Below are 22,888 nucleotides of genomic sequence, written 5' to 3' on the forward strand. Positions count from 1 at the left end.
GTGGTCATTCAATGTTGAAAGTTGTGCTTTCAACCAATAGGTACTGTCGAAAATCCAAGGTGGTTTCATTCATATGCTAATTCGATTTCGCACCTTGTACCTCCACAAACACCTCCCCTCCCCACAAACCCATGGTCTGTTTCTGACTCTTTCTGTCAGCCGTGAACAGGAACTTCCCAGACTGTGAAATGTCGATTACTGCCGGTGATTAGAGAAGTCACCAGACATTCACAGGGACGTAAATCTGCCTTTTCATGCAGTGATGCATGCTTAATGTTGTAGGGAAAACAGCAACGGGACTAAGGTGGATGGCACAGAGGACAGGCCACATGGCTTTCCCTGAGCTTTTGAACAGGGGTAGGCCATCAACATTAAAAGACAAATCGATGGTGTCATGGTTTTGCAGATCTTCATCAGGGTACTTTTCCAGGTGTTCCAGTAGCTTTTGATGCAGAGGGTAATGGAAATACTCCATTCCAGACTTTTGTATGGTTGCTACATTCTTTGGTGTTTTTAGAAAAGTACATGCAGTGGATGGAAGGTCTATTTGGCCGTGTTGCTGAAGGACATTTAGGAAATGGTCAACGGCATTATTTTTTACTTGAAATCGGGTTGCCCAGGTTGCCAGAAATGTTGCCAATGATGATTTGTCATCTTCTTTGATGTCAGTCATGTTTTCCTGGTCAGTCATGTAATTTTCATCAAGGTCCATGTCTTCCACAAAGTCATCATCCCAGTCACTTTCTTCCTGTGTATATGATGTTCCAGTGGACAGGAGGTCCTTCATAGAACTTAATGCATCATCAGAGTCAGTTTGACACCCTGGGACTTGTTCTGGATGATTTACTTTTGTGGGGGGTTTTTTCCAGTGTTTTTAAAACACGTTTGGCAGCTCTCCAAGATCTAAGATACTGATGTTCTTTCTATTTCTTTTTCCTCACTCATTGTGTAATGTCTAAAATTACAAAATAATGCAAGCATGTGTTCCCAATGGCAGATTGTATTCCTTACAATACATTTTTTATATGCTTTACCTGTCAAAGTGTGTTTTACTTACCTCAGTCAGGCAGTTTGATAAAGGCTATGAAAAGACCAGACTGTAGAGGCTGTGCTGGGGGCTGCAAAAAAAAGCATATTATTGAACACAAGTCAAAGTAATCAGGTTTCAGTGATTAATAAAGTAATAAATGCGCCATGTTTAAACATATCGAAACAAGCCTTCTGGATTTCCAAAAACCTTAATGAATGCCCAGATTGATTAAATTGCTTCTGATTATGCATAGGGAGATACAGATTCTTTTTGGCCACCAGATGGCACAGATTTCACTTTAAAAATGGATTTTAAATGCTTTTACTCTATTTTAATGTAAAATGTTGCATTTATTGCATTGCATTAATTCAATTAAAAAAATAATAATTCTAGTGGGAAAATTGTTCATTAAAATTGTATAAATATTGCATAGATTAATAAAAACTTCCAAAAATTCTGAATAATAAACACAAAATATTGAACAAAAAATGAATTTCATTAATTTTCCTGAAGAAAAAAAAATTAACTTTTTAAGGCTTCTGTCACTTTTGACCGCGAGGGAGCCAAGTGTGACCCCTAAATATCACACTTGTTGTACTCCATGATGAGTGCATTCAGTAATCCAAAGAGTACAATAAATGCATTTCCTTAGTTGTCAATTTCCACCTCCTCTTCCAGGACATTCGCAGTTGTTCCTTTTCTATACCAAATGGTGCCTCTTGAGCTTAGATCTGGCAATGGTGGGTTACACTAAAATTTGCTGGCGAAATAAAGCCAAAACAGGCATTATTGTGTCTAAAATGCAAGTCCTTTAATATTAACTTCTTGTTTATTGAACTGTTGTATAAAATCAATATCACATTTGTAATTACGTGGCTTTTTGGCAGACAATGTGGCATTCTTCTATCCCCAGATTTGTGACGGTATATTTTAGTTACATTCATTGTGCTCCTATATGCTCACGTTCAGACAGCAGCAAAATACAGTTGTCAATACAATTACATTATTAGGGCACGAGCCCAAAGGGGCGAAGGCCCTATTGTTCTTCTAAGGATTCTTCTTTCCTTCTTTCCTTTTTTTTTTTTTTTAAACCTTCCGGACACTTATGTGGGCCTTAACATGCTCAAAAACTCTTGAAAATTTGCACACACGTCGGAATCTGCGGCCATCAGGATGCCACAAAGGCTGGGACCCGGGCATGGTACAGGGCCACTACAGCGCCCCCTGGAACACATTTAGAAAACTTGATGTACTGCGCACACATACTTTAAAATTTAGGGCTGTTTAAAAAGTACATGCTCTGGATTTTAACGTACTCCTCCCAGGATTTCCATAGGATTGTCACCAAACTCGGTCAGCATGATCTCAAGACATTGGGGATGCTAAATTGCGAAGGGATTTTTGATATCTCGAACGGTTTGGCCTGGCAAGGCGACAAACTTATGGCGAGAAATGAGAAACAGGAAGTGTGTAATAACTGTTGCACACATTGACTGATTGTGAACGTGGGAGAAAACACCCAACAAGGAGAGCTCGGAGCCCGGAGGGTGGATTTTATTGACAAAAGTGTGGGTGAAACAGTGAAGTGGCGGCGGTGCTTTGGTGCTCAGTGCTCTTCGTGCAGGCTTCCAAAGGCTGTGGGTCCGTGCTCGTATGTGTGGCTGATCGGTCACGCACTGCTGTCTGGAATGAAGAGAGAAATGAGTGTTAGTCACCATCTTCATGGAGAAATGTCTCACTGTTGCTGCGGCTCACACGGCTTATCTGGCCGCGGCCTGATGAGAGACAGCTGCGATAGATCAGCCGGTGATGAGAGGAGACAGGTGATTTGCGTGAGTTTCCAGGGCGACGCTGATCCATGTTCGGGACGCTCGTCACAATACACACACAGTACAGACAGACCAAAAGTTTGGACACACCTTCTCATTCAAAGAGTTTTCTTTATTTTAATGACTATGAAAATTGTAGATTCACACTGAAGGCATCAAAACTATGAATTAACACGTGGAATTATATTTAATTCTATAAAATATTTAACCTGATATTAACATGATCACAGATGTTTTTTGTTGTTGTTGTTTTTTAGTGATCTGAAACCTGCTCAAAAGATTAATCCTGCTGACATTTGACGTTTTCCTGAGAGCACTTTACCAACTTCAGATGTTAAAGAAGTTTACAAGTGAAACTCAAGTTATTTAGCCTGATAAATGAATCTATTCAAAATAAGCTACAAACATATTTTGTCCTTAACATTCCTCCTTCATCTGACTAAATGGCTAATTATGCAGCTCATTATGCAGGTCTTTGTCTTCTCAGATTTTTAAGTACGTTTTTTTTCCTTCAGCAACATGTAACATGTAAAGCATTTATGTACGATACCATGTAAACTAGTCGATTATTACTATTGGTGGGTGAGTGGGCACATTTATACAAACCATCCACCTCATGTGATACTCTCGTTTGCATGATAGTTCTATATTCTAAATAAACAAAAAGTATATACATTTCTATTTTTCCTCACATTCTTTTCTTGGTAGCAATTCCCTCTCAGTGAATATGTGCTGATTACAACGTAATAAGATTTAGGCCATTCATATGTTTTTAAGATACTGAAAAAAGCACAGATCTCAGGGCATGTCAAAACTTCTTCAGGGCCCCAAAACACCCTCAGACCCTAGAGGCTTAAGGCTGACAGTTACCTGGGATTATAAATCTGGAAAAGATTGATCACCGGTCCCTTCCCTCCCAAGTCTAAATGACTGAGCCAATGTTCATACATTGCCCCGACTGTAGCCGTAGTCCAGTGGATCTTGTCTTTCTCCGTCCTGAAGGACTCCCACCGCAGAAAGGGAATGCTACGGCCGGTCCTCAGGATGATGTCATTTAATGCCCTGATATTTTCAATCAACCGCCCCGGTAACGCCTTACTATAATTGTTCAGGGGAATGTGCACCACTGCGTTTTGAAATGTCTGAGCCGCTGCCCCCAATAAACTTTCCATGTTCACCATGTTCTATGTTCTCTGTTGTTTAGACCAAATGGAAAGCACCACATGCTGGACTGCCGGTGACCGAGGGGTCTTGTGCCGTATAAAATGGTATGCCTGTGCTAAGTTTGCTACAGGATAATAATCCACTTCCACCTTCCTTTCCTTACTGGGGGGCACCCGCCCCAGATTTGAGTCCCCCAGAAATAACCCAGGTCTGACCGGGATTAATGACCAACTCTTAGTTTATCCCCATGGTGATCATGTCGCTAATGAATGCCTTGTGTCCCAGCTTGTTCCTCTGTCTGGAGGTCCGTTGGAGGCTCCCTGATTCCTGTGGAACTGATTGGCTTTACCGCAGATCCCCAGGGGTCCTGGGAGGCTTGGGGGACCTCTGGAGACTTAATTAAAGGGCTCAACCCACCCCCTGGCGTGTCAGATCTGCAGCTGGGCTGGCCGTACCGGCTCTGCTCTCTCTCTCTTCTACTCCCCCCAGAAACAACTCTACCTGTGGGAGAGAAACTTGGAGCTGCCAAATCCCTTCTATCCTTCCCCTGATTTGGAGTCTTACGTCATACTAATGCCTCCGTTGGTGTGACTGGGACCGCCACTTGCCTAATCTGAGATGCTAGACCTGTCTGGGCCACACATCTCCCAAAAGAACCCATTGGGTTCGATTCGCCCTCCCATCCCACCCCTCCCTCACTCTCCGGCAAAGGAAGATGCCAGAGGGAGTAATTCCTGTACAAAAAGGCCCCCAACGATCCTGTAAATAACCCGGTATGTCAAGTCGGATGGCTCTGGCCAAGGTTAGGATTAGAAAAATTACAACAGCTCCCCCCAACCTAGCACCCGTCTAGGAAGGTTTGGAGTAGGGAGACTGAGGAAGAGGGCACAGGCCGACGTCTGTTAGATCATACCATCCCGCTCCTGATCTACTCCACCTGAGAGATTGGCCTTCCTAAGCCTTGAGCCTGGAAGTAAAATACAGATTCAAAAGGGGCGGATCCCACTAGATCCGGGAATGTGAGGTTCTTGACTGAACCTGCTCCAGGTTAGTGAACCAGACCAGAACCGTTAGGTCCCGGCCTGATATTCCTGATCCAGCACCGCATTCCATCCAAGAACCATGGCTGCATCGCACAACTTCCGTGAGGAATCAGTTTAAAATTAAACTCTGCTGTCCGGATAGTTCCATCCCTCCTAGGGCTGTAAGGGGTAGGGCTAAAGCAAACTCTACTATTCCCAGACTGTGAGGGCTAGGTTTTAGGGTTTGAGTTGGTTCCGGGCTAGATCCCACAAGCCTTTGAGAGCTAAAGTCAGGGTGTGAGTCGTTTCTGGGTTAACCGATTGAACCATAACAGGGTTGGATACCACTTGATCCAAGAATACGAGATTCCAGATTGAATCTGCTCCAGACCAGCAAACCAGACCGCATCCATAAGGCCCCGATCTGATAATCCTTATCCGGCATCGCATTTCATCACCAAACCAGGGCTGAGCTGGTCAAACTTCAAACCTCCCCTTAACTCCTAAGAGGTAGATTTCACGGATATATCCCATCTCCAGCTATATTCTTCCTGCCCCAAGTCCGTGAAGGGTAGTTATTTTAGGGATAAATCCAATTTAGTGTTAGATCACCAAGTCTGTGAAAGATAATCCCATTCCTCTGGAAAAGGTGAGAATCGAATCGGGTGCACTTCGTTTCTATAGGTCCTAGAGAGCTGAAATTCGGTACATATATTATTTGGGTGGAACATGGAGAGTAGGGCCTCCTGAAAAACATATCTTCGAGTGCCAGTTCATACTGGAACGCTGTCCAACCACCTCGACCTTTACACTCCGCCAGCAGAGAGTAAAGGGTGTCAGTCAGGTGGGTTGCCACAGGCTGGACAGCGTGCCGTAGGCCAAACCCATGCGCGTTATCCCTGAATGGGAGGAGCATGGGGGTCTCCTCCAGGAGATAGTGGAGAGCCTGTGGCTTATAGAAGTCACATGCTTCCATTTTCAGAGGAGTGTGGCCTTGAATCCGGAAAATGGCCTCCTAGCGAGGTTGGGCATGTGATCTATGTAAGTCTTCCCAGCTTGAAGGAGTCTGGTTGCATGTTTGGGAATGTGAATTCCACAGGTCGAGATCACCCGACTTACTGGATGTTTTCTTGTGTTTCCTCGCAAGTGGGGCGTGGTGGCGTAGAGTTCAAAAGTGATGTCCACCACTTTTACGGTACCCGCGAAAACATTTAGTAGGTTATTATCGAGGGTGAACCTGTGGTGGTCCAGATTCGACTGAAAGTTCACTGCCTCTGACACGCCATAGGTCGTAAAAATGTTCCCTCTGTGGCCCACTCCATCTTGGACACCATGCCGCGCCCACAGCAAATCAACCCGTGGGTCCCTCGCAGTGATTGTGCACGCGGCATGGCAGGTGACTGAGTGGACAACTTTATGGTTCACTGCCGCCACTTCTGTCCGAAAGATGGAGTGAGGGTTTGTGGTCAGATCAGTTATGACGCTCAAATGGAGCATGTACACAGGGCGGTAATGCCTTCAGCACTGTAGTCAGAAAGTGGCAAATGTTTTTTGAGTGCATGCCTGTGGCTCTGAAGTTGTGGGCCCACAACTTTCCCGACATACATGTAAGGAATTCTAGATTTCAGTGCAGCTAGATCCTCTAACTGAATGAGTAGGCCATCGATGTTGTACGTGAAGTTTAGATTGTCTTTTGGAGAGTGCACTGTTGTAGGGAATAGAGGAATGTGTACATCCTCATCTTTTAAAAACTGTTCCACATTATTGTGGCTGTTTAGGGGTAGACAATTTAGGTGTATGACATGGGGGGGTACATATCTGAGGGCCACTGCCAATAGGGTTAGGCGTCAGAAAGGGGAAAATGCACTAAGGATAGTGACCTTAGGGTTAGTGCGTGTTGTGGTTTGGGGCTAGTTCTACAGTGTCCGAGGGGTCTATGATGTAGGTCCAGACCATCAACAGGGTCACTGAGGGCTAAGTTTAGGTTTGAGTAAAAGGAAGATGTCCAAAAAGGGAAGAAAAAGAGGAAGTTTAAAGAAGAAACTGAGAAAATTAGTCTAGGTCTCATTAAGACCTCTCGGATAAAGCATGTCTAATTTTTTTTATCCAAGATCTTTCAGCTTTAAGTATTTCTCTGAGGGTCCAATGGGAATTAGCTTCCAACGGTGAAACTCTGAGTGATGGCAAGCCATGTATTAAAAAATGCTTGACCACATGTCTTCTTTTTTTCTACCTTATACCTTATATTATACGTGTGTTGATAAACTCTTTGTAGCAGTGCATTCTTTGTTTGTCCAACATATTGTTTGTGGCACTTGCTACACGATAGAAGATAGATACAATTACTCATGGTGGAGGACATATTGTTCTGTGTTTGAAAAATGAATTTTGCTGTCTAGTTTTGTACTATTCTCCTGAAAACCAGATGTTTGTATGCTTCAGATCTTGATTTAGATTGTGATGATGTGACTTTGCTACTCTAGTTCTATGGAAGAGACAGTGCGTATCAGTTGGCTTAAAATAGACCTTGTAGTCTAATTTGTTGTGTGTTTCAAATTGTGGTCCTTTGTATGTAACAATGTCTAGAAAATTAACCTGTGTTGTACTGTGTTCGTATTTGATTGGGATTTGGGTACTGTATCATACACTCCTCAACCGATTTCATGCCCTCTTTAGTCTCAATGTTTGTGTAGAGACTGTCGACCTTGATGTTGAAAGAAGCGAATTAGTGGGCAAAACTATGTCTTTCGTTTTTTGAATACATTCATGAGTATTTTTGAGGTAACTGGGATGTTTTTGAGAAAAAGGTAATACTCTAGATACTCTGCCGTATAATAGGATCGCTCTCGCAATCCGACACAATAGGCCTGCCTGGTGGAATCTTAAACGGTTAACTCCATTTCTCAGGCTCCTTGTGTATCTTTGGTAACAGATAGAATCTTCTCGCTCTAGGAGTACCTGAGCCCATAAGATACTCTTTTTGTTTCCCACTAATTAGCTTCTTTTCACACATCTCGTTGAGAATCTCTTTGATTTCTAGAACCGTTTGGGGGTAAATTGGGGATGAAAGTGCAGTGTAATGTTCCGTGACCTGGAGTTGTCTTTCTCCCTCCTACAGATAGTCTCTCTTGTCCATTAAGACCACAGCATTACCTTTATATGCTGGTTTGATTATTAAATCCTGGTTCTTTTTAAGCTCTTTTATAGCTCTTTTTTCACCAGAAGAAAGGTTTTGTGTTTCAGGAATGTTCCAATAGAGATGATTGTAAGCGTAATAGTCTGCACGAACAATTGAGGCTATCTGTGGTGTTAAACCACTCGGACCGTTTAGTGAAATTGAATTTTTTGTTTCTGATTCTTTTTGCCTTCAAAAAAGGTTTCTAATTTGACTCGTCTGTGATAATTTTGGAGGTCTGTCAGCAACTCTAATTTCTGTGTTTTATTATTTTGGGAGGTTGGCACTAAGTATAGGCCCTTTAATAAAATTGCCCTCTGATCAGTTGAGAGAGAGAGAGAGGAGAGAGGTTGATTATAAGCTTTTCTTGACTATTTCTGGGGTTCGCGGTATTTACAAGTTTAAAGTACAAATCCAGTGTTCAAAAATTGGTCTGGCTGTCCCAGAAGTCCAGTGTACTCCATCTCTCTCAACCTAAAACTGGTCAGTGGACAGTGCCTCCAAGGAGTTTAGGTTAGATTTAATGTAGTCATTTATGACCAGCAACTTCAAAGGGTCAAAAGGTCACTGTAGTTGATGATTTGGATGTAAATTTCATTATGCGGCAATCTGATCCTGGCTAGGCAGTAAGCTCTGTGTACCTCCTTACTTGCCATCATAAAGCATCTCTGTTTTCTGTTGTTTATGCCGAACGACATAATGAGGACTTCAGGCTCAAGGGCGATCGTCGCCTTTTCGACCAGATTGCCGGCATGCTGAAACTTCGCACCCGGGAAGCTATCTACTTGGAGATCTGGAATGTTGTAGGGAGGAATTCGAGTCCCCAATGACTACATATTTCTTATTAAGGTTTAAGCTCCAGTCAGTCTGTTTGCGTTCGGTGTTAATATGTCTACAGGGTCTTTGCGCCGATCAAGGTGTTGTTGGAATTTGCGGGGCCTCTATAGGAAGCTTGGTATTTGATGCACAGGCACCTTTTTTGTCCTGTGCATCCTTTTCAATCTGTCCCATATCCTTTCCTGTTTCTTCCTGATTCGGTGCTGCCCCTTCTTGGGACCCAGCTATTGAAATAGCTGTGTACATAGAGAACTGATACTCCAGGGAATCATCCGAAAACATAATCGGAGAAGACACTGTTCGAGTGTACTCTGGGTGTTTTTTCTCTGTGTTAGTTGGGACTGATGTATTGGGAGCATTAGTTTCCTCATTGGAAACTACCTCCTGCACTATATTGGTGATTGTGTCCTGGACATTGGTTTGGATGTCCAGTGGAAGAAAAGAAGAAAGTGTCGTGGCCTGTTCTGTGGCTGACCCTATCTCAGTGTTTACTGGTTGAGCATTAGATGTTTCAGTCTGCTCTTCCAAGTTAATAAGCGGTTTTGTAAGGTTTTGTAAATCCTCCTGGGTTTCCTTGAGGCCCTGGGGGATCTAGGTCTGATAGGGGTTGGCTGCAGAACTGGTCTGGGTTCCGGAGGGGGAAACTCCAAGTCAAAAGACCAGTCACCTCTATTAGGTGGGGTGGACTGTCAAGGAGAAGTTTGCACTAAGACATGCGTCACTCCCTTTTTGGGTCTCACTGTCTGTGCGGTTGGATCTGATATCTGGGGAGCTTCTGTTACAGTCGCTCGAGACAGTCTTTCCTGGTCTCTTGTGTCAAAATCATTACATAACTCTGTCAAAGTCACTTCAACTGAAGTCTCATAATGCTCCTCAAGAATCTGTTGAGTAGTTTAAGCCCAAATTTTGGCATTGCCCTCAAGCAGATTTTTTGTCCTTTCATTGGGCATAGCTGGTCTGACAGAGTCAGTCGGGTGTTTGGCCAGGCATTTGAAAGTCACAGGACTGTTATTTGTCACTTTTGTAGTGACTTTCTCAAGATGGTGGATGAACCTTATTAGGTCATACATCAACTTGGATGCAGCTCACAGTCTTGGAGGCGCTGGAGTGTAATCATTTCTGTTTTGATTGTTTCTATTTTGATTGTTTCTTTTTTTATTGTTTGTGTTATTTTGTTGATCAAAATATCTTTGTGTTTTCTTTCTTTTGGTGAAAGGACGTTTTGGTCCGTCTCTATTAATGATCCAGGGAGCTTGTTGGATCCTGATGTCCCTGTGTGCTGTGTTGTAAAAGGTATCAGGATATGAGTTTCTATTAACTTGAAAGCGTGCAGCATCCCTGTATACATCTCTGCTGCTGTACATCTCTGGTCCAGGTGGTATTGGTTCAGAGATTGTGTGATCTTCCTGAGCTAACACTTCGTACTCAGGAGGATATTCAGGTTCCTCCGGCTCCCTGTAAAGGTCACTTTCCCTATCAGCTGCTTTCATTCTCCTTATTTCCGCTCTTCTTTTGTTTCTACTGCTGGTTCTGTTATTTTTACTACTAGGAGGAGGACCTGTTTCAAGGTTGTTGTGTGTTTGTTCTGTCCAGTTTGTGTAATTGGGAGTTGTTCTAGCTAAAACGTTGCTAGATGTCCAATTCTGTGTTAATTGTCTTTGTGTTTGTCTTGGTTTGTATCGTGTATTAATGAAAGTTCTCTCACATGGAAAAAAGTCATCACGTGGAAAAGAATCATAACGTGGAAAAGAGTCATCATGTGGAAAGGAGTCATCACATGGAAAGGAGTCAACATGTGCAAAGAAGTCATTTTGGTTAGACAGAAAATTTCTGTTTTCTGTTTCTGTTGATTTCCTATAGACCAGCCGGTCTAGATGGGAGGCCACTGTGGAGAGATTTAGACCCAAATCTAAATTGTCTACGTAGAAATGGATAATTAGAATAATGACGATCACCTGGAACGTGTCACTATTTATGTTGTGATCACGTATGCTAGTCCGGAAACAGAGCTTGTGTGAGCTGGATCGTCATCTGAGTGGTATGGAAAGCTGTAATTATTCTGTGGGAGATCAAAATACACCTCTCTACCACTCTCACGATGCCAACTCCGTGCTCGGGTGTGTGTGTTGTTGTTTGCAGAGGGTTAGGGTTAGGGGAGCAAAGGTCCATAGGCCAGAAAAAATTCCAACCCAGGTTGTGCACTGTCACTGTAACAAAGGAGGTCTGGAGACTGATGTTCGGATCCAAGTGCAGGCTTTATTAAGAAGGCGTGGTACACAGACAGGGTCAATCACCGGCAAATAACAACAGCGAGGATAATCCAAAGAGTAGTCAAACACAGGCAGAAGGTCGGGGCTGGCAGCGAGAATCAAAACACGGGGAGGAGTCCAGGAATCAAACACAGAGAAAACAAACACGGAAAGAAAGCGCTCGGAAATGATGACCAGATGGAACAATAAGACTTCGCCCGGAAGTGTGTGTGTCAGTGGCTTAAATGCATGAGAGTCAATGTGAAACAGATGTGTGCAGCAATCAGTGCAGTGGGAAACGAGGAGCAGGTGTGTGCAGTGATTGGTGCAGTGGCTTATGGGGAATGAAGTCCAAGAAGTGTGGTGCAAGAGTTCATGGTGACAGGATCGACCAGATACGTGACAATCACACACTTCAACTGCCCGCTTTAGGACTTGCCCAGACATGCCCCAAGGCCCACAAGGCTGAAAAATTGTTTGAAATTGTTGCAAAAAATTCTAAAATTAGGGTTAGAAGCTCCAGGGCTGTCCCTCCTAGGGTTAAAAGGTCCAGGGCTGTTCCTCCTAGGTGTATGTGCTCCACTAATGTTAGGTTTAGGGTGTGGTGGGGTTCCACCACTCAAAAAAGGAATCTCCACGTCTTTCTGGATGGAGGTTAGGTTATTAGGTTAATAAGGTTGGGTGGAATTAGGTTAGGTTAGAAAAATTACAACAGCTCCCCCCAACCTAGCAGCGGTCTAGGAAGGTTTGAAGAAGGTAGACTGAGGATAGGTGCACGGTTCGACGCCTGTTAGGCTATACCAGGAAAGCCTGGATCTGTCCCCCGTTCCAGGAGAAAAGCCTTATCAGGCATGGGGCTAAGAATGTGGAAGACCAGGAATTCGGTATCGGTTAGATTTGGTGCAAAGGTTGGTTCGAAGTTAGATCTGAACATCAATCGGCTCTGGGAATCCAAAGTTTTTGACTAAACTTACACCAGACCAGCGAATCAGGCATTAACCCGAAAGTCACTGCTCGATAATCCTGATCAGGCATTGCATTTCGTCAGCAAGTGCTGTTGGTTTCAAAATTGACTGTGACCAGCCTTTGCTCAAATTGTGGTCACGTTAACGTCATGTTATTCTTAGCTTGTAGTTACGTTGTGGTGGGAAGACTAGGGTTCAGGACCATAAGGCTACGAATGGTAGGTTTAAGTTAAATGTTGATTAGGGTATATAGATAAATGTGAAGAGTGCCCCCCCCTTATCATTTCAACTATAAATGCTAGAGCTCCTAAATTTAGTGTGCATACTAATTGGGGGGCGGGATACTGATTGCACATGATTTGTAAGCTCTAGCAATTTCAAAAGATTAAATAATTATCACTATAATCCAGTGATCTTGCAATGTAAATAGACAGTATTCTCACACAAGAATACCAGCTAAATGTGCTTGCTTCTGAGGATGAATGGAAATTAATCCCTGGTTTTGTGTTTCACCCCACCTGACCATACGACGGTGAGTAAAAAAAAAATTTGAGATGAATATCCTTTTGGAATCTTCCCGGTCAATAAAGTATATCTGCAAGTTTTCTTAAATTTTTATAAAGCATAAGTTTTTTTTTAGACTTTTGAAACCGTTTCAGTATTAATTTGCATATGAAATTCAGCTCAGCCAATGTCTGTTTTTGGCCTGTTTTTTGGTGGATAAAGGTGCATTTTTGTTGCTGTTGCGCTTGTTTGAGGATCTATAGCAGGGGTACTCAAATATAAACTTGAAAGCTCCACTTACCAAATTTCCGTTCAGTCCGGGGTCTGAAAAAGTAACGATCAAATTCCAAATACTCCAACAACAACAACAACAATAAAATCAAACCTCAAAACTTTGGAACTATACACCATAAATGATAAGACCTTTAGTGTGAAAGGTGACACCTTCTTTGCGCCACAAGCTGTTTAAACTTGGGTTTAAAAGGTGTGAGGGCCAGGCGGAGGCACTGATGTAAGTGTTCATTGGTGAGTGTGCTGCGGTATGCGTTTTTCACCATGTTCATGGTTGAAAAGGCAGATTCACAGCAGTATGCTGAAGAAAACATGGTGAGACTTTGAAGGGCCATCTTCTGCAGGAGAAGAACACCTGCTGCAGTAACCATCTTGTCCAGAAGATGACAGTCACAGTAAGATTCCTGCAGTGCTAGGTTTTCTTGGAGCTCAATTAGCTCTGTTTGCAGAGTAGCAGCATTGGCCCATGGGAAGACTTTCATGGTTTCAGTTGAGAATTCTGCAATACTTTTGACAAGAAATGGATTTTCGATGCACAACAAGACTTGTTTTCCAAGAGGGAAATCTTCAAAGCGAGTTTGGAAATTTGTAATCAGCTTTTCCAGGAATTCAGCATAATTGTGATGGTTATGTTCCCTTTTGAAAGCTACAGTCGATGCTGCGCTGCTAAGCGCATTGGGAACGTCTTTAGAAGTGACCAGCTGTGAATATTGTATGTAAAACGTCAATATAATTGACTAAACGGCAGTATAGCCTCGGTTGGTGACGTCACCGGAGCGCACGCGCACGAGGCTATAAATAGATGGGCCACAGGTGCATCGTCAGGTCTTTTGTCTTCAGAGATCACTCTGTGTGTTGTGTTTGTCGGAAAACTCTCTCTCTTACTCATCCTTGATTTTGTTAGGAGTTAGTTTGACTAAGCAGAACGCAGAAACTTCACTCTTTTTCTCACTTTTCACTCTTCTTATTTTAAGAGTTTAAAAAGAAGAAAAAGAGCATCATGAGTCAACCAGCAGGTAAGCATTGTGTTCCTCCATGCTCGCGTCCCATGACCGAGATGGATACACACGATTATTGCTTTGTTTGTTTGGGGGAACAGCATGCGGTCATGGCGATAGAGAAGGGCGGGTGTGAGCATTGCGACCTGTTAACTGTCAAGATGCTTCGCACTCGTCTTAATTATTTCCAGTCCGCACCTGCATTGCAATCGTGGGGCTCTAGCATGGATTTGCTTGACGAGCAAGAGACGGGTTCGTCCCTTTCGCTTGCTTCGTCACCAAATCCTGACATTCCTTCTCGTGATCTCGAAGCGCGCTTCGGTGCTTCTTCGGTTCACGGAGGGGGTGACATATCTCTTGGTTCATCAGATCGCCAGCCGCCAGCGTTCTTCTCGCGATAGAAAATCTGTTGAGGAATTGCTGGAGGTGATCACTCGCGCTGTGGACAGGTTGCAGCTTGACTGGCCAGATGAACAAGAGACCCCCAAACGTAGCAAGCTTGAGGATAGGTGGCAGAGGGGAGAAGAAACAAAAACCTCTCCCCTTTTTCGAGGACCTCCATGACGAGCTGTCCAAGTCATGGAGCAAACCATATACCTCTCGTGTCTTTGTGCCATCGACGTCGACATTCTCGGCTATCGTGGGTGCGAAGTCACGAGGATATATGGAGATGCCTCGGGTCGAAGAGACGCTCGCGAGCTATCTCTCACCCGAATCAGCATCGTCTTTAAAGAAACCTACCCTCCCCACTAAACCGTGTAGAACAACATCGGCTTCGGTGGGAAAAGCTTATCAGGCTGCAGGTCAGGCTGGTGCTGCGCTGCACACAATGGCTGTGTTACAGGCATACCAGGCTGATCTGTTGAAGGATTTGAGTGCGGCCAGTACAATCGACGATGAAGCTTTCTCTGAGCTTCGTCGAGCCACAGATCTGTCTCTCCGTGCGACCAAGCAAACGGCTCGTGCCATCGGCCGCTCTATGAGCGCTTTAGTCAGTACGGAGAGACATCTATGGTTGAATCTGACAGGAATAAAAGAAAAGGATCGCGTGTTCCTGTTAGATGCCCCCGTTTCTCCCTCTGGACTATTTGGAGACTCGGTTAACACCGTTGTCGAAAGATATAAAGAGGTAAAGAAACACGAGGAAGCGTTTGTTCAGTTTCTTCCTCGCCGCACTCAAGGGGAGGGGCCGTCTGCCACCCAGCCCCGTCCCGGTCCTTCAACATCCAGGGAGGTCAAAAAGCAGAGCTTGGCTCAGCGTGCTCCCCCTCGTAAAGATTGGGGACAGGCTCGCCGCGCTCAACAACCTCCTAAGCCAGATCTCAGGACTATTATCAACAAAAAGAGAAAGTCCTGATGGTCTGGCGCCCAATCTAGTGGGGGTAGCCCCCCGTGGGATGGGGTGCGTTCAACATTTAAAACTCGCCTCTCCCCGATACCCTCACGAAACCTCTCCATCCCCGCCACTTCTCGTGCCTCGGGGGGCAGCGGTTTCCAGAGAAATGTTAGATGTTCCGTCGTTTTCGGCTGTCATTCCGGACGCGGGACATCTAACATCCCCTCAAAAGGAAGTAGTAAAATTAATACCACTCTCAGAGAGTCTGGCAGCGTGGAAACTTCTGCCAGGCATCTCAGAGTGGGTATTAAGCACAGTACAGATAGGATACAGAATCCAGTTCAGTCGTCGTCCTCCGCGTTTCAACGGCGTGGTTTAAACTTCCGTGAAACCGGAGCTGATGCACGTACTGTCACAAGAGCTGAAAACTCTTCTGAGCAAGGAGGCCATAGAACATGTTCCTCTTCCAGAAAGAGAGTCAGGCTATTACAGCAGATACTTCCTAGTTCCCAAGAAGGATGGGGGGCTGCGTCCAATCTTAGATCTTCGAGGCTTAAACCGTTCAAAAAAAAAGTCAAAGCACTCAAGTTCAAGATGTTAACTGTCAAGATGGTCGTGACGCAGATTCAACATTACGATTGGTTCGTCACGATCGATCTAAAAGACGCATATTTTCACATACAATTATTGCCACAACACAGGAAATTCCTGAGGTTCGCTTTAGGGGGCGAAGCGTACCAGTTTCAGGTTCTTCCATTCGGCCTAGCTTTGTCACCCCGCACATACACAAAATGCATGGATGCAGCACTGGCTCCATTACGACTCCAGGGCATTCGCATTTTGAACTACATCGATGATTGGTTAATACTGGCACAAACGCGAGAGTTGGCGCTTCAACACAGAAACATCGTGTTGGCTCATTTAGTTTCTCTAGGGTTGAGACTCAACACCAAGAAAAGTTTTCTTTCTCCTGCCCAGAGAACGACTTATCTCGGTATCGTTTGGGATTCGATCACGATGCGGGCACAGCTGTCTCCCGCTCGAATCGAGACCATTCGGCAGACAATGAGCAAAGTCAAGCTAGGTCAAAACCGTACTGTTCTTCAGTACCAAAAAATGTTAGGCTTCATGGCTTCAGCATCCACGGTGATTCCTTTGGGGCTGTTGCACATGAGACCGTTTCAGTTGTGGCTAAAAGCCAGAGGATTTCATCCAAGAGCCAATCCTCAAAGGCAAATAAAAGTGACGCGCCGCGGGCTTCGTACACTAATTCTGTGGTTCAGACCCCGGTTCCTTACCTTGGGTCCCAGTCTAGGGGCGCCCTGTCGTCGCAAACTGATAACGACGGACGCCTCCCTGACGGGCTGGGGAGCGGTCTTAGATGGTCGTCCAGCTCAAGCGGAATGGGAGGGTCATCAGCTCGATTGGCACATCAATTGCCTCGAGTTGATGGCTGTATTTCTGGCTCTGAAATACTTTCTCCATCAGTTGAGGGGCTGTCATGTTTTAGTGCGGGTGGACAATACAGCAGCAGTCTCTTATATAAATCACCAGGGAGGTCTGCGCTCACGCAATCTGAACAGATTAGCGAGGCAGATTTTTCTCTGGGCCCAAGGAAAGTTCCTGTCACTCAAGGCAGTTTACATTCCAGGGCACTTGAATGTGGGCGCAGACTTGCTGTCCAGACAGACATTACCGATGGGCGAGTGGAAACTCCACCCGGAAGTAGTGAATCTGATATGGACCAGATTTTATCAGGCGGAAGTGGACCTCTTCGCCTCTATACAGACAGCGCAATGTCCCCTTTACTTCTCTCTGAGTCACCCAGCTCCGTTGGGTCTGGATGCGATGGCGCACTCATGGCCCAACATGCGTCTGTATGCGTTTCCTCCAGTCTCTCTGCTCCCGGGGGTTCTAGCCAGAGTTCGCCAGCAAGGTTCTTGCCTCTTATTGATAGCGCCGCGTTGGCCGAACAGAGTATGGTTCTCGGAGATAATATCTCTCCTCGATGGCTCGCCTTGGGCGATTCCGGAGAGGAGGGACCTTCTATCGCAGGCGGGGGGAACGATATTCCATCCCAGGCCCAATTTGTGGAATCTTCATGTTTGGCCCCTGAGGGGAACCAACTGAGGGACACGGGGCTTTCACCTGCCGTTATTGAGACCATCCTAAGTGCTAGGACTCCCTCCACTAGGAGGATTTATGCCGTTAAATGGGGTATTTTTGAAAGGTGGTGTGCTGCACACAATGTAGATCCAGTTAACTGCCAGATTGCTTCAGTGTTGGACTTCATGCAAGAGAAATTATCATCAGGCATTTGCCCCGCTACTCTTAGGGTATATGTGGCCGCTCTTTCGGCTTGCCACGCCCAGATTGATGGGGAACCGCTTGGGAGGCACCCTCTGCTCTCCCGCTTCCTTCGTGGGGCCAGGAGACTGAGGCCTCCAGTCAAAACCAAGATCCCTTCTTGGGACTTAGCAATAGTCCTTGAGGGTCTGGTTGAAACCCCGTTTGAACCTTTAGAATCAGCGTCTGACAAACTTCTGACTCTTAAAATGGTTTTTCTAATGGCAATAACTTCCTTAAAAAGAATTGGGGATATGCAGGCTCTGTCTATCGCGCCATCCTGCTTAGACTTTGCCCCAGGATTGGTGAAAGTGATTTTGCATCCTCATCCTGATTATCTGCCCAAGGTGCCATTCTCGGCTGTACATCCGGTCATTTTAGAAGCCTTCTGTCCTCCACCGTTCACAACGCCAGAGCAGGAGAATTCTCATAGACTGTGTCCAGTCCGCGCTCTTCAGGCTTACATCCACCGCACTAGCCAGTGGCGTAAGTCGGAGCAACTCTTCGTCTGTTGTGGCCCCCATAACAGAGGAGCAGCTGCCACCAAGCAGACCATCTCTCATTGGGTCAGGGATGCTATAGCTCTTGCCTATGAGGCGCGCGGTCAAGCTTCGCCTATAGGCCTTAGGGCTCACTCCACCAGGGGGGTCGCCTCGTCCAATGCGTTGACAAGGGGTGCTCCCCTACAACAAGTTTGTGATGCGGCAGGCTGGTCCTCTCCGCACACATTCAAAAGATTTTATAGCTTGGATGTTCATGCCACTCCGGGCTCTCACGTCCTTGAGTCGACATCACAAATGTCTAGGCCTTCTTGCGTTCTTGTGAAACACACCTGCATAACCGTAGGAGTCCAGACATATTCAAACACGGCGGCGTGGGTATTCTCGTTCCCAATGCGCTTAGCAGCGCAGCATCGACTGTAGCTTTCAAAAGGGAACAATCTCAGGTTACTTGACTGTAACCTTGTTCCCTGAGAAAGCGGAACGAGATGCTGCGCTACTTTGCCGTGCTGAAGAGGTCCCAGGACTGCTCTTCAGACAAAATATCCTGACGATGCACCTGTGGCTCATCTATTTATAGCCTCGTGCGCGTGCGCTCCGGTGACGTCACCAACCGAGGCTATACTGCCGTTTAGTCAATTATATTGACGTTTTACATACAATATTCACAGCTGGTCACTTCTTAAGACGTTCCCAATGCGCTTAGCAGCGCAGCATCTCGTTCCGCTTTCTCAGGGAACAAGGTTACAGTCAAGTAACCTGAGATTGTTTTCCTGCAGTCTGATCCAAAACTCTTGGGAAGTGAAGAAGGTTCTGCTGTAAGTCACATTTGAACACCTCCAGCTTCTTTTGGAAAGCACGGACCGCTGACATGAGGTCACACACTGTGCTGTTTTTGCCCTGGAGTTTCAAATTAAGGTCATTGAGATGGGAAGTAATGTCAGTTAGAAAAGCAACAACTTCCATTTCTTCTTCATTCTTCATGAAATCAACAAAAGGTTTGGCTTTTGCACTCTTCTGATCCAACAGAAATGTCTCCAGCTCTTTCCGCAGTGCCCAAAACCACTCCAGTACCTTGCCTTTACTAAGCCACTGGACATTGTTGTGAAGGAGCAAATCATCAAATGTTGCATTCACCTCTACTAGAAATGAGCGCAACAAACGATGTTGCAGAGCAGAGGATTCTCTCAGATAGTTGACAAGTTTCATGACTGTTGTCATTACTTCTGAGTACCTTTCTCCAAGGCTGGCACACAAAACCATCTAGTGAATTATGCAGTGTTATGCCATGAGGTCAGGGTGGTGAGCTCTCAAGCGTGACACTAATACCTCTCTCTCCCAATCATACATGGTGCGCCATCAGTAGCAATAGAAACAACATGCTTCAGGTCTGTCTCTCTTTCTCTAAGCATCTGTGTCACTGCTTCAAAAATGTGGATTCTTCCACAGCCAATGAAATGAATTTGGCTTTTTTATAGCAGAGCTAAGTTGTTCAAGCAAATCAACAGCAAGTATTTCAGTTCGTCTTGCTGCAGTGGAATCAGAACAGGGTATTCGGCATATTTTCTGGATTATTTCATCCTTTTGAGTCCCTTCAAAAAGAGCAGTCACCACTTCACTCATACACTCCTTGACTATTTCAGCATCAGAGAAAGGTTTCTTGTTTTTTACCAGGACCCATGGTACTCTTAGTGAGGTTTCTGTTGCTCGCTCCTGTTGTGCGGCTGATCTAACTATTACACTGCTTGTAGCTTCATAGGATGATTTCAGCTGGTTTATTTTTGTGGTCCTTAACTCTGTGTTCTGAGGGTAATTTTTTTCAAAATGTGCGTGCTTGGTTTCCAGAGGTGGAAAGAGTACTGAAAATTTGTACTCAAGTACAAGTACAAGTAGTTGCTAAATAATACTCAATTACAAGTAAAAGTACTGGTGTTAAAAATGTACTTAAGTAAAAGTACAAAGTACCCCTCTCAAAAACTACTCAAGTACTGATTACTTTTTAGCCGGTGATATTTATTGAATAAACATCAAATCCATTCAATCAAATCAGAAATATGAATGGATCAAACACAGGCAATTTGTGTTTTATACGAAGAAACACACACTACAGGAATTTTGTCTGTTTAAAGACTGTTAAATGATTTTTAAACATGTATAAACAGTATAAACTTTTCACTGCAAACCAACAACTGGGCAAAGGCCTTAAACTCTCTGACATTTCACTTTCTGAACCTTTTGTTCAGTTTCAGCAGAAGCTGATTTTCAAAGTTCACAGAGTCTATCCGGCTTCGTTTGGATGTGAAAAGTAGACCGGCACAGCTAAAAAGCCGTTCACATGCAGCAGAGGCAGGTTTAACTTCAGAGACAGCTTCTTGATGGCTGGGAAGGAGTGAAGCAGATCCATGTTTTCCGAGGCACATGCAAGGTAACCATCAAGCTCAAACGGACTTTGCAACATTTTGGAGAGTGGTCTGGAGAAGAAATCGTCATCATCAGATGACTCTCTTTGAAGTTCACCCTCATTCTCTGAAGTTTCAAGATGTTGTTTCAAGTATGTCAAGGCTGTAATTTGAAAACAATTACTTCAATTTATGGGAGCATTTTTGTAAACCCACACTTAAATTAGCTAAATCACAACAAATTATACTTTAATAACCTTTTAAGCCTGCCATGACAGAGATGTAATAAAATTATACATGCTTATACAGGCGTGCAGTTATAGACACAAATGAGATCATATAAATTTAAAATTACCAGCTTCTATAACATCTGCTCTGTCAGTCCAGGAGGTCTTGAACTTGGGTAAGAGGACTGCAGCAGCAGCCAATTCTGGATCCTCCATCATCTGACCAAAACGCTTATGCAGGCCATTTTGCAGGGCACTGATGAGTGGTGTGCAGGTCTTGCTTGATGCCTCTAGCCTTTTGAGTTTGGATAGAAGCTGGTGGATTACTGGCAGCAGCCATCCCATGTAAACACTGGACTCTGACTGGAGGATGTTTGAAGCTTTCATCAGTGGCTTCATGGTGATGCTATACTCCCGGAGGAATGCAACTTCTGCAGGACTCAACCTGGAAGATAAAACATATTTATGACAAACAACTAAGCCACATCATGACTATAGGGAAAGACTGCATACATGGTAACTAATATTACTCACATTTTCACCTTGAGTTCGTCACATACACCCCTAATGGCATCTTCACCTTTCTCATCAATGATGCGTATAATTCTTTCAGTGGTAAAACAGGTGGAATTCCACCGTGTTGCATTGGGGCGAATGATCTGTAGCCCACACTTGTCCTCTACCACTTCACTAGCCAAATGAGATCACCCAGTTTTGTTCCATATGGCTGTCAATCAGTGCAGTTAGACAGTATATCCATGTACAATTCAGAAATCTTCCGACTACTTCTGTCACGTCACCACTAAACACCAGTAACCCAGTGGCACTGAAAGCGATGCATGCTCATGCCAACACACTGCTCCACCATGTTTGACAGATTATGCTGTATGCTTTGGATTGTGAGCTGTTCTTCTCCATACTTTTTTCTTTCTGTTATTCTGGTACAGGTTAATCCTAATTTCAGCATTGCTTTTCCAGAAGTGGTCTGGCTTTTTCAGATTTTTTTTTGGCAAAGTCTAATCTGGTCTTGCTTGCCTCTTGTGGTGAACCTTCTGTATTTGCTCTAGTAAAGTCTTATCTTGATTGTAGACTTTAACAATGACATACCTACCTCCTGGAGAGTGTTCTTCACTTGGCTGGATGTTGTGAAAGGGTTTCTCTTTACCATTGAGTGGATCATCCAATCATCCACTACTGTTGTCCTCTGTGAACATCTAGGCCTTTTTATGTTGCTGAGCTTTTTCTCAGACTGTACCACACTGTTGATTTGGCCACTCCTAATGTTCCTGCTATCTCTCTGATAGATTAATTTTGTTTTTCTTGCGTGCCTAGCTTTTTTTCCACATGATGTGGGTGCAGAGCAACAGCTTCCAAATACAAATGGCACACTTATGATTTCTTGAAAAGGGGGCCTGCAGCCTTGTGCCTATGTCGAACTAATATACAGCCATATCTCAAGTCTATTAGTGTGATATTGCTCATATATATATATATATATATATACACACACACATTATTTTTTATATATTACATAGCATATTTTAAAAACTTTTTTCAAAACATAAAATGTATGTTTGTTATGCTAACAACAATAAAAAGCTTCCTTTGCCAAATGCATGTGCCCTGCTCACTCAAAGTGTAAACTCCAAGGGCTCTGCCCTTCGAAGGGAGTAGAGGATAATCAATTCCATTTGGAATTTGCCCCGTGACAGTTCGGTACAAATACACTTACTATTAAACCCCTAATTATAATGTATCATAATTGTTGTTATGATTAATTATAAAATTATATAACATATTATAAGGTTTTTTTTTTATAATGCATTATGCATTCATTATAATGCCTTAAATATACCCTTGTAATGTTTTATAAATGTGGGCTTTATAGAAAGTGTTACTAAAATTTGCAGTTTTTTCCTTATGGTAATCCATGATGTCTTATATTTACAGATTCTTCATCACAATAAACCCTGAAGAAAGCAAATTCTGTTAAAAAACCCACATAAGCAAACTTAC

General features: G+C 44.1%; 1 protein-coding gene across 1 annotated transcript in view; it reads left to right on the forward strand.

Annotated features, from left to right (window-relative positions):
* The window catches only part of LOC141340600 (uncharacterized), a 363,155-nt gene that overhangs the window by 12,524 nt on the left and 327,743 nt on the right, over nt 1-22,888 (forward strand). The window lies entirely within an intron of this gene.

The sequence above is a fragment of the Garra rufa genome, chromosome 1 (genome assembly GCF_049309525.1).
Source record: "Garra rufa chromosome 1, GarRuf1.0, whole genome shotgun sequence".
Classification (NCBI taxonomy): Eukaryota; Metazoa; Chordata; class Actinopteri; order Cypriniformes; family Cyprinidae; genus Garra; species Garra rufa.